Raw genomic sequence first — 15538 nt, forward strand, 5'->3', positions numbered from 1 at the left:
CTTCTGGCCTGAAAAAGTTAGTACTATTTCCAGAGGGTCTGATTCAAAAAACTGATGAATTTCAGATCTTATGGGAATTAGACTCAATAGGAGATAGACCCTTACCCCTTTAATATTTTTTCTTTATGTGCGAGAATAAGGAAACAGGGTTTGTTACTATAACAACAAAATATTTGCATATCACCAAAGGATCACTCCCATTCTTCAAAAGAGCAGCTCCAGATTTCCATGACATGTACAATTGTTGAACTAGAGTTGGTACGAATAACACTTTAAGTACTAAAAGATTTAATGTAGATGAAAATTATGCAGCCATAAAACTATGTATCAGTCAAAGGTCTTTCTGTGTGTGATTAATAATCATGCTAAATGAACATCACTAATATTTTAGAATTGAAAATAACATAAATAATCTCAACATATATAATGAAAGCAAATGTCATATTCGTGTCATTAATTATAATATTGGTCCTATGTAGTGTGGGATGTGGCGTAAGAGAAAAAGAATCAAGGATGAAAAATACAATATTCGCCTGAGCAACTGGAAGAATGACATCTCCACTTAATGAAATGGGGAAATATGGGGGAGAACAGGTTGAAGTAAGAAAAACCAGTCATCAAAATTAGTGTTGGACATTTTAATTTTGTAATGGTTATTAAATGGAAACACGAAGTTCAGCTCTGCGTAGGCCTGGATAGTTGTCTTATTTATTGCAGAATTTCCATTACCTTGACCCAGTCTTTCTTAAGTAAATTACTAAACAGGGTTCAGGGTAGAGGACCAGCTGGAGAAATAAATTTTGCCAATGTCAGCATATAGATTATTTTTAAATTCGAGAGTCTGGATGAGATTACTAAGGGTGAGACCATAACTAGAGAACAGAAGTCAAAGGTCTGAGTACTGGCGTGTGCTGAATCCTAGAAAATGAGGAGAATCTTCATCTCTGTCTCTATCTCTATCTCTACATCTGTATGTACATTTATATTCATATCCATGTTCCTGTCCGTATCTCTATATGTACATCTGTATCTACATCCACATCAATATCTATATATATTTCCATTTCTATATTTATATACACATTGATTCACATACAAGCATATATATCACAATGTACGGAAAAGGGATTGTACTATACTCAAACTTTGGCTGTTTGGGTTTTCAATTTAGCAATATTCCTTGGAGATCTTTCCATGTCATCATATCCAGCTCCATCTCATTCTCTTCTAGTAGCTGCATAGTGTTGTATTGTTTCAAAACTCAATAGTCTGAGTAAACAGTTGCCCACAGACTGACATTGAGTTCCTTTCTATTTAGATTGTTTGCTATTGCTAATAGCGTTCCAGGGAATATCCTTGTCCCTACATCAATGCACACTTATAGGTGTATATCTGTAGGATGCATCTCAATAGATACATTTATGGTTAAAAATATATGCATTTTTAAGTCAGATGAACATTGTCAAAATGCTTTGCCAAAAGGTGGGCTTCTCACTAATAGTATGTAAGATTTTTTACAAAGTTATTCATAAGTTGAGTGATTATTATGTCAACTGATTTATTTGTATAAACTCAAAATAGTGACTGACACAGGTCACTGAGAATAAAGTTTTGATTGGTGCTGGGAGGGAATGGAGTTATTCCATAGTCACAAAGCCCTGGAACACCTGTGGGGTTATGGATTTTGGTTCCATAAATGCCCAAACCAGGGCAGAATTTTACTATTGATGTGGTCAACTTTTCATTGTACAATTTTTTATTGCAATAAATATAAATCAAACTTTCATGTAAGCATTTAGAATTTAATTGCATAATGTACTTGTGATAATTGATTAGCTATTTAGAAAAAAGTAAATTTATATATTCACACTTTATCACCTAAAATAATACCTTCAAGTGAATTGGAGGGCTAAACATTAAAAGTCAAATCATAAAAAGACTGACCATCCACCACCATCATCACCACCACAGCAGTAGTAGCAACAAAAACAACCAATCTAGGAATGAATGCTTAACTACAAACTTAAGAGGAAAGGACTTTCAAATCTACAAAAGGCAGAAAAAACTGAGAAATTTTGGTAAAAATGAATTTTTTTGCATAAAATAATCAAATTAAAAAACCCACTACTTTAGAAAAGCTTATGAGAAAATGTAAAAAGTAAAGGTTAATACTGGTTATAACAAATATCAAATCCAATCAAATATATTAATATGTAAAAAATTATATTACAGACATGCATCACTTAACAATGGGGATACATTCTGAGAAATGCACCATTGGGTGATTTCATTGTGCAAACATCACAGAGTGCACTTACGCAAACTTAGATGGTATAGTCTACCACACACCTGGGCTATCCAAGATAGCCCATTGCTCCTAGGCTACAAACCTGTACAGCATGTTACTGTACTGAATACTGTAGGAAACTATAAGACAATGGTAAGCATTTGTGTGTCTAAACATTTAGATGTTTAAACATCCCATTTAGGCTGGGACATTACTGTACACTACTGTAGACTCCTTAAACATTGTACACTTAGTCTACACTAAATTTACAAAAAAATGTTTTTCTCTTTTCAGGAATAAATTAATCTTAGCTTAGCTTTTTTATTTTATAAACTTTAATTTTTTAAAACTTTTTGACTCTTTTGTAATAACACTTAGCTTAAAACACAAACACATTGTATATCTGTACAAAAATATTTTCTTTCTTTACATCCTTGTTCTATAAGGGTTTTTCAGTTTTTAAAATTTGTAATTTTTTTAAACTTAAAAAAATTTTTTTAACTTTTTTGTTAAAAACTAAGACACAAACACACATTAGCCTACACCTACACATGGTTAGATCATCAATATCACTATTTTCCACCTTCACATCTTGTCCCACTGGAAGGTCTTCAGGGGAAATAACACGCGTAGAGCTGTCATTTCTTATGATAACAATTCCTTCTTCTAGAATACCTCCTGAAGTACCTGCCTGGGGCTCTTCTTGAGGAGGTGTCACTCTTTTCAGAAATATATCCATGCTGGTTTGCTTGATTTATTTCTTTTTTTCATCATAGATTTGCTTGCAAGCAGTTAATGCACCATGAACATTCCTCTCTATTAACGAAAACCTTTCAATGTTGGGGTCCATGTTTTCAAAGTTTTTAAGGAGCTTGTTGAGGTCTGCAAAAGGTTCTGCTAAACCCTTCACTGTGAATTTTCTTGAGGATTCTTCTTTTTCTTCTCCTGCAGTTTCCTTTTTTCTTGCTTCTTCCTTAGGTATGCGTTCCTGTTCCAGTTTCAACATCTCATTTGTCAACTCCTCAGGAACCACCTCTAGGAGCTCCTCAATGTCATCCTCATCCACACCCAGGTTAAAGTTGTTTGCCATCTCAGCCACAGCCTTGGTGATCTTTGCAACCTCCTCATTTCTGGAAAATCCTTTGAAGTCATGGATGAATCTTTTGAGTGTTTTCTTCCAGATGCCATTCCTACAGTCCTTGGTGACAGACATCACATCAAGCCCAAACAAGGTTCTTGATGCAGTCATAGAAGTTGTGATCTTTTCAGAATTGCATCAGTGTCTTCTCAGTGTCTTCCTCAGTTGCAACAATAGCCTGGGCAAAAGTGCTCCTCGGGCAGTGGGCCTTAAAAGCCGCTATAACTCCTTCATCCAGTGGTTTGATCAAAGAAGTGGTGTTTGATGGGAGAAAAATCGCTTTGACATTGGGATGACAATCACCAATAAAAAAAGGGTGTCTAGGAGCACTAACAACAATTAGCAAAATCTTGAAAGGTATGTTCTTCTCCAAACAATTCTTCTCCATTTGGCTGGCATAGCAATTCAGGAGGGCATCTTGGAAGAGGAGCTGGGTCATCCATGATTTCTCATCGCTCCTGTAGTACACTGGCAGTGGTGCTTACTGATATGCTTGAAGGCCCTGGGGTTCTCTCCGTGCCAGATCACAAAGAGTTTCAATTTGTAGCCAGCAATACTGCCCCCAGGCAACACTGTTATCCTGTCCTTAAAAGCCTTGAAACCTGGCACTGACTTGGCCTCTTTATGGATGAAATTCCTTGCAGGTATCCATTTCCAGAATAAGGAGGTTTCATCTATATTGAATATTTGTGCTGACATGTAATTTTTCTCCACAATCAACTTATCTGCAGTTTCCAAAAATTCTTCAGCTGCCTTCATGTCAGTACTTGTGGACTCACCACTCGCTTTCACATTATGTAATGAATAATTATTCTTGAATAGTTTAAAACACCCAGAGTTAGCAGTAAATTCAACATCATAGTCGGGTCCAGCCTTTCCTTTCAACATCAGAAACAAACTTTTTGCTTTGGCCATGACTGTCACGGTGCTGAGATGGATACGCTTCTCTGTCTGGTCTTCAATCCAGGTCATTAGAAGTTTCTCCATGTCTGATATAGGTCATTCTCAAATTTTTGTCAGTGTTGTTGCCTTCAATGAAGCAGATCCTTTAACAGCTTCCATCACTTTATTCTTGTTCTTCAAGATCATAGCTATGGTGGAAGGGCACATGCCTGCCTGGAAGCAATAACCATCACTTTTGTAGTCCTTAATCACTTTTAATTTTGTTTCCAGGTCAGTCACTTGATGTGTCCTCTTACTGGCAACATTAGCAGTGGATTTTGTACGCTTAAGGGCCATAATAAACAAAACAACATAAAATAAAAATCAAGCACAAGAGAAAATGAGGTAATCAAGAGATGTGGTAAACATGAGACATACAAGGCTGTTGCTAGCGTAACATGGCATACTGTTTTACAGTAAACTTTTTTTATAAGTAGAAAGAGTACACTCTAAAATAACGATGAAAAGTATAGTATAGTAAATACATAAACCAGCAATGCTGTTACTTACTATCATTGTCAAGTATTAGGTACTGTACATAATTATATGTGTTATACTTTTATACAACTGGCAGCACAGTAGGTTTGTTTATACCAGCATCATCATAAACACATAAGTAATGAGTTGCACTACAATGTTAGGATGGCTACGCTGTCACTAGGCAATAAGAATTTTTCAGTTTCATCATATCTTATGGGACCCCTGTTGCATATGCGGTCCATCATTGACTGGACCATCATAATGTGGCGCGTGACTGTATGAAACTAAACAAACCAACATTAAGACTTAAGAAAATTGGCAAAGCATGAAAAACCATGTTAAAGAGAAAATAGATCCATAAACACATATCTGGACTAATAGTGCTCAATTTCACTAGAAATCAAATAAACACAAATTAAAATGATATACTACATTTAATCTATCAGTTATAAAAACACTTAAAAAGATAGAAAATCACGTGGCTGGCAAGACTGATGTGAAATGGACATATTTATAAATAGCTGGTGGCAATTTTAGAAAGCAATATAGTGATAAAGACCACACTTAAAGATGTTATCTTTTGATCCACGTATAAATTATTTTCTCTCTCCTGAGAAACTAATGTATACATGAACTAAAACCTTAATCATTAAAATTATTAATAGCAGCAGTATTTATGAAAGCAATAACTTTTATTCTACCTAAATATTCAATGATAAGGAAATAGATACCTATGAATATACCTATGTGATGAATTATTGTGCAGAATTTAGCATTGCTTAAGAAGGGTAAGTAATAATTAAGGACATGATTAGTATATAATAAGTGAAAAAATACAAAATCAAAGGAACGTTATGCTTAGAGCTTTGGAGAGAAATACTCACTGATAGATTAAAAAAAGGAAATATATCAAAATATTTATAGTGGCTGTGTTTGGCTGGTGGGTTTCCTGGTAATTATTTTCTAAATACTTGAAATTCTCTCTAGTTAGAATGTACAATTTTGTGCTGAAACAAATTTTTACAACTGTAATTTCATGAAATGAAAAATATTTTTGTTCTGTATTATAAAAATTCACTCTGACTCTTCTTTTTCAACTTTAGAGAAATAACTTTTAACCTCCAGATTCTGAGGCTTTCCCTTAAATTCCATGTGATAGGAATCCAAGCCTTACTTGAGTGAAGAATTATACACCTGAAAGAAGCAGTCTCTGAGTCACTAATTTTGCCTCCTAAAGGATTTTCAGTTTCCCAGTCTTCAAAGCACTCCCCTCCATCCTATTTGAGAATGACAAATTCTGTATTGTGCAAGTGCCGACATTAGCAACAGACGGTGTCTCTCTCCCATCCACTTGAACCTGTGTAAGTGTATCCATTTTAAAGTTCCTGAGAGTGTAAATCATGCTGAGTGCTTTGAATTGGCAGAGAATGTATCACCGTGGCTGGCAGACCAAGCGCTGCCAAGTACTGTGCCCCAGTGAAGGGAACAGAGAAAGGAAATGGAGACATTAGATAAGTTGCCCATGGTAGGGTAGTTGAAAAGGAAATATACTCAAAATTCCCCCTAAGTGATCGCAATGTCCTTTAAAATTTGCAAATTACCAGATACATTCAAGTGTTTAAACTTGTTTTATCTTATGACCACTGAGTTAGCAGAATTAAAACTCAGGAACATGAACGACCGTGTGACTGACAGCAGCGTTTCCCTTGAGGGTAACTCAAAGTAGGATTAGATGTGCGTTCTGAAGATGAGGACTTTCCAATATACCTTTTCTTCACCCAGGTCCCCGAAGATCAAAGTCTTAGCATTTTTCAATAGACTGTGTCAGACCTGAATTTTAGGTATAGCGATTAATCAATTAACTAAAAGTAATTGTGCATATATGTATACAGGACACAAATACACATATTTGAACACATACGTATTTTATGTGAGGCGTGTTACACACTCCTTCTAGTCAGTTTAAAGATTATGTTTAGCTTGTTAAATAGTGGAATGTGGTAGGTTATTTCCTGATCCATCATCAAATCTCTCAATTATTATCTAGTCAAACTAATTAGGAAAAACAGTATTTACTCATTTAGAAAATACAAAGCCAGCCTTTAATCTTCAAAGGAGTTTGCTGTGTTAATTTATTCTTATATTCAGGTGCGTGTTTGTTATTTTTATACTAACCTCTGAAATGTTTCCTCCACATCTCATTGTGAAGAATAAAAGACTATTTAATGCATTAACAAAGTAATATTTCTCACACAGGTGGTCTAACTTTTGACACTGATTCTTCAAGGCAACAGTGGAAGTCTCACAAAAGGCACTGGCTTGCCATCCTCTGGAATATTGAGGAGCTTAAAAATGTATTTCCCTGGAGACCTCATCAGGTTATGCATTTTTTAGGAGACACCTAGCACTACCAGTAAGTCAGAGGCAGTCTCCAGCATTGCAGCTCTTCCATCTGGCCTGAGTTTTGCTGCCTCTGTTTGTACATCTTCACATGAGGAGCACTCTAGGAACCAAAAACTGTTCTCTCCTTCATTATGCATGTGGCGTTCGATGCAATTTACCACCTAACAGATGTCATAGCTAAGTACCCAGGATCATGTCATGATTCACTCATCTTGAGACAATCTGCTTCAGAAATGCATGGCTTTTTATAAATTGGGAGAATTTGGCTTTTGAGTAATTCTCTAAATGCTGTCTGTTTATAACTTCATTTTTTTTTTCTTAAAATACAATTACAGTTTCAGATTGTTTCCAGGTTAGCTCCCTCTTTTGGGTTCCACTTTGAATATCTCTGCCACTGGAAAAATAATGAAAAGCATCAAATTTTTTACCACAATGCTTATTGAAGTAACTCTGGAGATTATGCTCAAATTGAGGTTTTGATGTCTAGGCAAATCTGGTGAAACATTATTTCTCTGCCCTTGTAAAGCAGGCAAAAAATTCCTGCCGGGTGGTATTTTACATAATATTGTCATTAAACATGGTCTATCTTTAGCGGAAGAAGCAGACGGTAATAAGTCAAATAGGGATGAAGAATTATCTGAATTGGAGGAGATACACTTGCAAATGAGAAACCGAAATTATTATTAAAGGTAGTAATATGACATCCAGATTAATAGAGTAAAAGGTTGAAAGAAATGTTTAACTATTGGGAGTAATTATCGAAGGCTTTTTCGTAAAAGAATATGTTACATCGTCTCCTATTTTGGGAGGCTGATTTTTTTATGCTGGAATAAAGAACCCGTAGATTCTTCGCCGCAGCTGTTTCGGTCTTGATTAATCTAAGTACTGGAACCATAAAAAGAAAAGTAGCTTAATTAAAAAATGTTAGAGCAGAATAGAATACATTTACAATAATTTCCCTTCCCTTTTTGGCTAAATGTGAGAAAAAAATCATCTTTTCTTTTAAAGGGAGCAAATCAATATCTGTGCCTTTGCAATTACCCTCGAGGCACAGCGTTACACAGGCGGGTGCACAAACAAAGGAATCCTAGGTTAAAAACCATATCCCTCAGCATTAAAAAAAATAAGAGAACTATTTAAGTCTTGCTACGTTTATTTCTGTTCTCTTCCCCCAAACAAACACCATCATTGCAACTTCCAACCTTAATCCCATAAAACTGGTTCTCCCAAATGTATAGACTGTTCTTTATTACTGAATTCTGTTTTTAATCTCCCTGCAAAGGGATTCAGATTGATTTCCTTATTACCTTGAGGTGACTATGTCTCATTCGGTTGATGCCTAGATTGTTTATAAAATGAATTTATCCTGTTAATATTTACACAGCTCTTGAGAAGTATGAGGTAAAGCCCCAGCAGGAAAGTTTCCCAGTTGGGACTTCTGTGTTTTCCTCTCCTGTGAATATAAAAATTGATTTCCTATGTGCATTTGTAGGAGCCCTATGGGAGATAGTTTTCTTACAATTGTGCTGTCAATTGCTTTCAGTAAGTATCTGTAACGATAGGCTATATGGGAGAGAATACATAGTTTCAACTAGAACGGGTGAAATTTAAAATTTTGATTGTATGTTGGTAAAAGTTTCCTTTTTGATAAGTTTAAGAATATATCTGAAATTTTTCAATAGTCACAACAGGAAAAGCAACACTCTTAGGCAGAGAGTTTTGTAGAGTTAGTCATAAAGATCTACGATTCTAATAGCATTGTCTTACTTTCCCTGGCAATTATCTCCATTTCTTTAGCATATAACCCACCTAGTTCCATGGTAGTTGCTTTGCATCACGGCCAAGACAGATTACAACCCAGACATAATTTATTTTTCAGTGAGAATTTCCCACAAAAAATTGAATTATTTATTATCTTCAATTCTGCCGTGTTTGGTTTAATTTTAAAGGAGTTTTTACTACTCCATGTGAAAATAATAAAGCATTTTTAATAATGCCCAATAATACTGTATACAGAATAAGACCAAGCACCACCCACTGCTTAGCTCCCTGGAGTCCATATTAAAAGCTACACAAAACATACCACACAAAATTAAGGGAAGGAATGGGACCCAACTGGACTGAACAATAGGAGAGTATTTTATTTCTCTGGCTTAAGTACATGATGGGGATGTAAAGTTATCCATACTCCTTATATAAAATTGAAAATAATACTTTGCTTTGCAGATCCTTCAGGAATTGATAGAAGAAACAATTTGGTTAAAGCATTTTCTAATTCGTTTTCTTCTGGCTAAATGCAGATCTATAAACTGAATACGTTTGAAAGAGAAATTCCTTTTTATTGTTTTTAGAAACATGAAGGAAACCTCAATCTTTTTTCATCTGGGACCAGTTTATAGATTCTCTGTTTCTTCTATGTAGAAAATATGCCTGTTATCCTGTTGGCTCCTTTGGAAGAAGGAGCTTATTGGTGTGAACAAAAGTACCTAAGAGGACTCAGTTGTCAAGTTGTCTTGAGTTGCCCTTGAATTATTGAAAAAGTGAGAGACCTGATTTTAGGAACCTAGACAGTAAGCTATCTTTTAAGGACATATCTTGTTCAAAACGGGCAACAAAGAGTAGCTGCACTGGAGGTACCGCTGAGGGAGAAGAATCTATAACCCCCGCCAAGTTATATCTAGCAAAAGTCTTGGCTAGGGAGAAGCAATACATATGAGGTTTATTCAATCCACCCTTTCCATTAGATTGGGAGGTCTCTAGTCTCAAATTCACATTCCTTCAGAAAACAGGCAAGTAACGTAAGAAAGTGAAGGAGAGCGGGTGAGGCTTGCATGTTTGGGATTAAAATTTGAGTTTCTAAGGAAAACAAACAGGAAATGAACACATTTGTTTTGGTATGAATGCACATGCCAGACACATACACAACTATCTGGCTCTATTGATCGCCCCCAAATGTAGCAAATCCCAGCTGGTTCGCTTACTAGCTGTTGTGACAGAGCAAGTTCCTTAAACTCTCTGTGCTTCAGTTTCCTTGTCTGGAAAATGGGAATTATAACAGTACCTACCTCACAGGATTACTATGAGGAATAAACGAGTCGATACACTTAAAGTGCTTCAAACACTACCTGGCATATACCAAGGGCCATACAAGTATTTACTGTTAAGCATGTTTGTTCTGTGCTTCTTTCTCAATTTTTTCTCTGTCCTTATACACACACAACACACATATACACACATACTTACAAATCTACTCATTCATAAAAGTATTTTTAAAATTGGATTTGGAGGGGGCCTGGCCCAGTGGTGTAGTGGTTAAGTTTGCACGCTCTGCTTCTGTGACCTGGGGTTTGGATCCTGGGCATGGACCCACACACAGCTCATCAAGGCATGCTGTGGTGATGTCCCATATATAAAGCAGAAGACTGGCACAGATGTTGGCTCAGGGACAATCTTCCTCAAGCAAAAAGAGGAAGATTGGCAACAAGTGCTAGTTCAGGGTCAATCGTCCTCACCAAAATAAATAAATAAATAAATAAAATGTGGATATGGAGGATAATAGAGAAGCTCCAAACACTGGATAATTTATATTTGCCCCTCAAGAACCACTCTTTACCCTCCATCACCCTTTTCTGTCTTTTCTGTGTCCCAGGAGGCTGACCTCTACAAATGGCTCACATGCCCTCTGGCTTACAGTCAAGTTTGCTTAAGGGGAGTCACCCACTGCAGATCAGGGAGAGTAAAGAGAATGAGGTCAAGGTGTTTATTTCCCTGCCTCCTCCTTGTTGGAATGTTGCTGGTTGGCTGGTTCCTCTGCTGAAAGCCATAGCCCCTTTCATGGTCGCCTCAATTACGGCTCCTCTCTCTCTCTCGTCCTTTTAGGCCTAGGAAGTGACAATTCCTACTTGTTAGCCCTGCTGTGTTTAATCATACCTTAATGTGCATGCTCACATTTGTTAATAACTTTTCTCAATAAGTGCGTTTGATTGTGTCATCACTTTCTTGCCCGGACCCTAACTGATATAGGCTCTCATTTGAAATGATTTAATATCTTCTTAATATCTTTCCCTAAGTCCTGCTAAAATGGTAGAAGACTTAGTAAAATGATGATGAATCCATAGAAAGCCCGGGTATCCAATGCGGGTGACAGCAGCAGAAAATAAAACAAGTAAATTCCACACTGACAGTGAAAATCAGCTGAACTGAGGACCATGCCTCCTACACAGGTAACCTTCAAAACGATTGACTTTTTTTTTCCTGAACAAAAGCCCAGAATAATCTATATTGAGGGAGAGCAGAAGTTAGTTGAAGTAGAAGCTACTGAGATTGGCGTGAGGTTCCTAATAGGGTAAAACGACTGAGGCAGTCCTATCCCTGAGAGGAGTTCCCTGTGAACAAGCTGTGAGTATTCTTTGAAGAGGGTGCTTTGACCTCAGAGACACCCAGAATGCCTTTTGCGGCCCAGAGAAACAGGATGGTTCCCTAGATTACAAGTGGAAAAAGAGACATCCGCCTGGAATGGTGCTGATAAAGCTGTACCTGAGTTGTAGAATAGATAGTCTTTGAAAATACCAAGTCAACATGAAAATTACAGTATTCTTGTTCCTAGTTATCAGGAAACCTAAATTCATATAATTGTTACAGAGTGAAAAAAAGAACAAATGGTGAAAATACATTATTCAGATAAATATAAGATTATCTGGCAATTTGGTGTATTTGAATCTATAAAACTGGATTTTCTCTACTCAAGCATTTGTATGAACATCTATGCATAAGTGAAAACAAATTTTGGAAAAAATGACTTTCTAGATTCACTGAAACTTTACAACACTATCAGAAGTCAAGCATGGTTTTCTTAATATAAATGTATAGTGCTCGAATTGACGGTAATAAATGTGTGTGTGTACATGTGCGTGTGTGCATACATGCACACACGCGAGCTCGTCAAAGCAAGTCTACACTGCTGAAAACCAATGGAATGGTGTCCACATGGTATGTCTTTCCCTTCATTGCTAGCAACCTACATTTTATTGTACTTTTCTCTAGAAAGAGTGTACACAATATAAATGTGCAGTTTTATAGTTGCTTACATTTTAAGGAGATGAGAAAAAGTAACATTTTCCCTTTAATTTTCTTACATAGTGAATGTAAGGGATATTTAATGGTAGTAAAAATGAATTTATTTCCTAAACTAACAAAAGCAACTTACAACCATCAAGAGTCCAACCAAAACACACTCCAGGACATTTGGTCATTTTAAAATAACTTAGATACTGTTTATTTTTTGACTTTATCAATTCATTATAAATAGCCGAAAACTTCTGAACATTTAAAGATGTTTTAAACACGGCTTGAAGTGGCAGAATTTATTATTATGAAATCCCTTTAACCAACTTATCATTATGCTTTCCTAACTTCTCCCCCAACCAAAGCAAAACAAAATCAGAAACAATGGGCACGAAAGGAAAAAAAGAAGAATCAAACGTGGTTAAGAGAGATAAATAAACTAGACATAACGCTTTGATGTCTGAGTCATGTCATCCATACCAGTCATACTAATGCATTTTAGAAAAATTTTAGAAAATGTAGGCTATGTATACATTCAAGAAAAGTTTCTACAAAAGTATAGTTTGGGCGACGTTTACTTCATTAGATAACAGAAGCTTTGTTCTTGTCTAAACCCCTACAAGTGACTCAGGGCATCAACAATAATATTCCCCAGTCTTTCTCTAGACATGAAGATGAGCATATTAGTTATCTACCCTTGATGGAGATAATTCTACTGGATCCTAAAGGGAGTTTTGGTACCAGGTTTCCTGAACTTGCCTTGGGAATATCTAACTCATCAAGGACTTTTAAAGATGGTTTCCTGGGCACAGGCATTGGGTGAAGTTCATTTTAGTAAGTCCCAAAATCCATTGGTGCTTTTAAGCCCAGAATAGAGCACTGAATTTTAGTGTCCGAAATAATAAAGTTAATTAACTTTCTGGGTTAAATGGACAAAGCAGTTTCAAAATAATGTGAATATTTGATTTTATTTAACTGAAGAATTAAGAATTAAGAATCCCCAGAAACATTTCTATTTATTTTTTGAAAAGAAAATAACTTTTATTGTGGTAAAAAAAATATACATACATGCATAAAATATACAAAAATTTACCATTTTAACCATTTTAATGTGTACAGTTCAGTGGCATTAAGTGCATTCACATTGTTCTACAATCATTGCCACTGTCCATCTCCAGAACTTCTTCATCTTCCCAAACTGAAACTCCATATCCATTCAACAGCTCCCCATTCCCGCCAGCCCCTGGCAATGGCCATCCTACTTTCTCTTTCTATGAATTTGACTAATGTGAGGACTTCATTTAAGTGGAATCGAAATATTTGTCCTTTTGTGTCTACTTAGCTCACCTAGAATAATGTCTTCAAGGCTCATCTGTGTTGTAGCACATGTCAGAATTTCATTGCTTTTTAGACTGAATGATATTCCATTGTTCGTACACACCACATTTTGCTTATTCATTCATCCAGCGATAGACATTGAGTTGTTTCCACCTTTTGGCTATTGAGAATATTGCTGTTATAAAGATCAGTGCAAATATCTGTTTGAATCCTTGCTTTCAATACTTTTGTGTATATACCTAGAAGTGGAATTGCTGGATCATATGGTAATTCTATGTTTATCTTTCTGAAGGATCGCCTTACTGTTGTCCACAGAGGCTGTACTATTTCACATCCCCACCAGCAATTAACTTCTCTCCAAGGGTTCCAACACCTTGACAATATTGGTTATTTTCTGGGATTTTTTTTTTGATAATAGCCATCTTAATGGATGTGAAGTGGTAACTCATTGCAGTTTTAATTGTATTTCCCTATTGATTGGTGATGCTGGACATCTGAAAAAAAATAATTTTAAGGTTTTTTTTTTTTAAATTCCAATCAACACTAGAACCGGAGAGTTAAAATTTCTTTTTAAAATCTTTTCAGTTGATCTAATACTTTTATATTTTTAAAAGAAAAACTTAAAAATCACTGCATATTAAATTAAAATTTTAATTAAATTCACTTTATGGATAAAAGAGCATCACAACTGTTCTTTTGATCAAAACAATGGAAAAATATTTTCTACACCATGTAAATTGCTAACTTACTATCTCATTTCCGGATTATATGAGTAGCAGATTCTCATTAAGTGAAAAAGTATTCTAAAATATGAAGAAAATGTGGGAACACCAAAAGAAACAAACAAGCTATCAAACAAGCAAATTATGGTATTGACTAAAGCAACAGTTGGACTGAGTATCAAGAAATGCCAAAGAAATACAGTGTAAATGTTTAAATTTAAATTTTTTAAAACTTCTTGAAGAGACAATAGCAGTTTAAAGGGGCTGTGAGATGAGATAGTGTTCTCATTTCGAAGATCTTTATTAATCTTGTAGATAAATAACGGGGAACCTTGCTGGAAGGAGCATGAAGAGGGATGTTTAAGGCCAAAAATATGGTCTATTTGGAAAACAGATGGCTTGCAAAAATCAAGCTTTATGAACGGAGGTTTGTGGGAATTTTGCTGGTTGGATTTAAGATTTTTTTTCTCCCCTCTGAGTATTTCCATTTGATCAGAGAAAGCTTTGTGGTGATATTTCTGAAACTAGTGATTCTGATGCTGCCAGCCAAGGAGTTTCAATGGTTTTCTCTGAAAAGTAGTTTCATACTTCCTTTACCAAGACAGTAAATTACCCAAACAAAAGTAACATGTGTAGTTTGCTGGAGGCCATAGAAAGAAAGAGAGAAATGTGTTTGCGTAGCAACAAAAGACTGTGGCTTTATTGGCAACACCATCAAAGCTGATTCATCTGCTTGCCAAGGCAGTGTGAATCCACTGCAAGACGTGTCAAATGTGTTAGAGAAATGATTTTCCTGGAGCACCCATTTGTGGACTGTAGCTCTTGCTTCAAGCCCCCTGACTGAGAGGGAAGACTTTCTGTGATCGAGCAGAGCTGCTTTCCTCTTTTGATTTTTCTCCTTTTGGAAATTATGTATGTAAGTAACAATTTTGATTCTCACTGGTCAGTGATTTTTCCATGAAATCACTGAAAAGATTTACTCTGGAAACCCTCTCCTAACTTTCTGATTAACAACCACTTCTGATCTTAATGAGTTGGAATCATTTAAGATGTGACTTCAAGACTTATTTTGAACCATTTTAATCTACTGATGGACATGTTCATCGACTATTGCAAAGACATTTTGGAGAATTAACAGGGAATATTTCAACTTAGAGAAATTTC

Source organism: Equus quagga, chromosome 7, assembly GCF_021613505.1.
Source record: "Equus quagga isolate Etosha38 chromosome 7, UCLA_HA_Equagga_1.0, whole genome shotgun sequence".
NCBI classification, from domain to species: domain Eukaryota; kingdom Metazoa; phylum Chordata; class Mammalia; order Perissodactyla; family Equidae; genus Equus; species Equus quagga.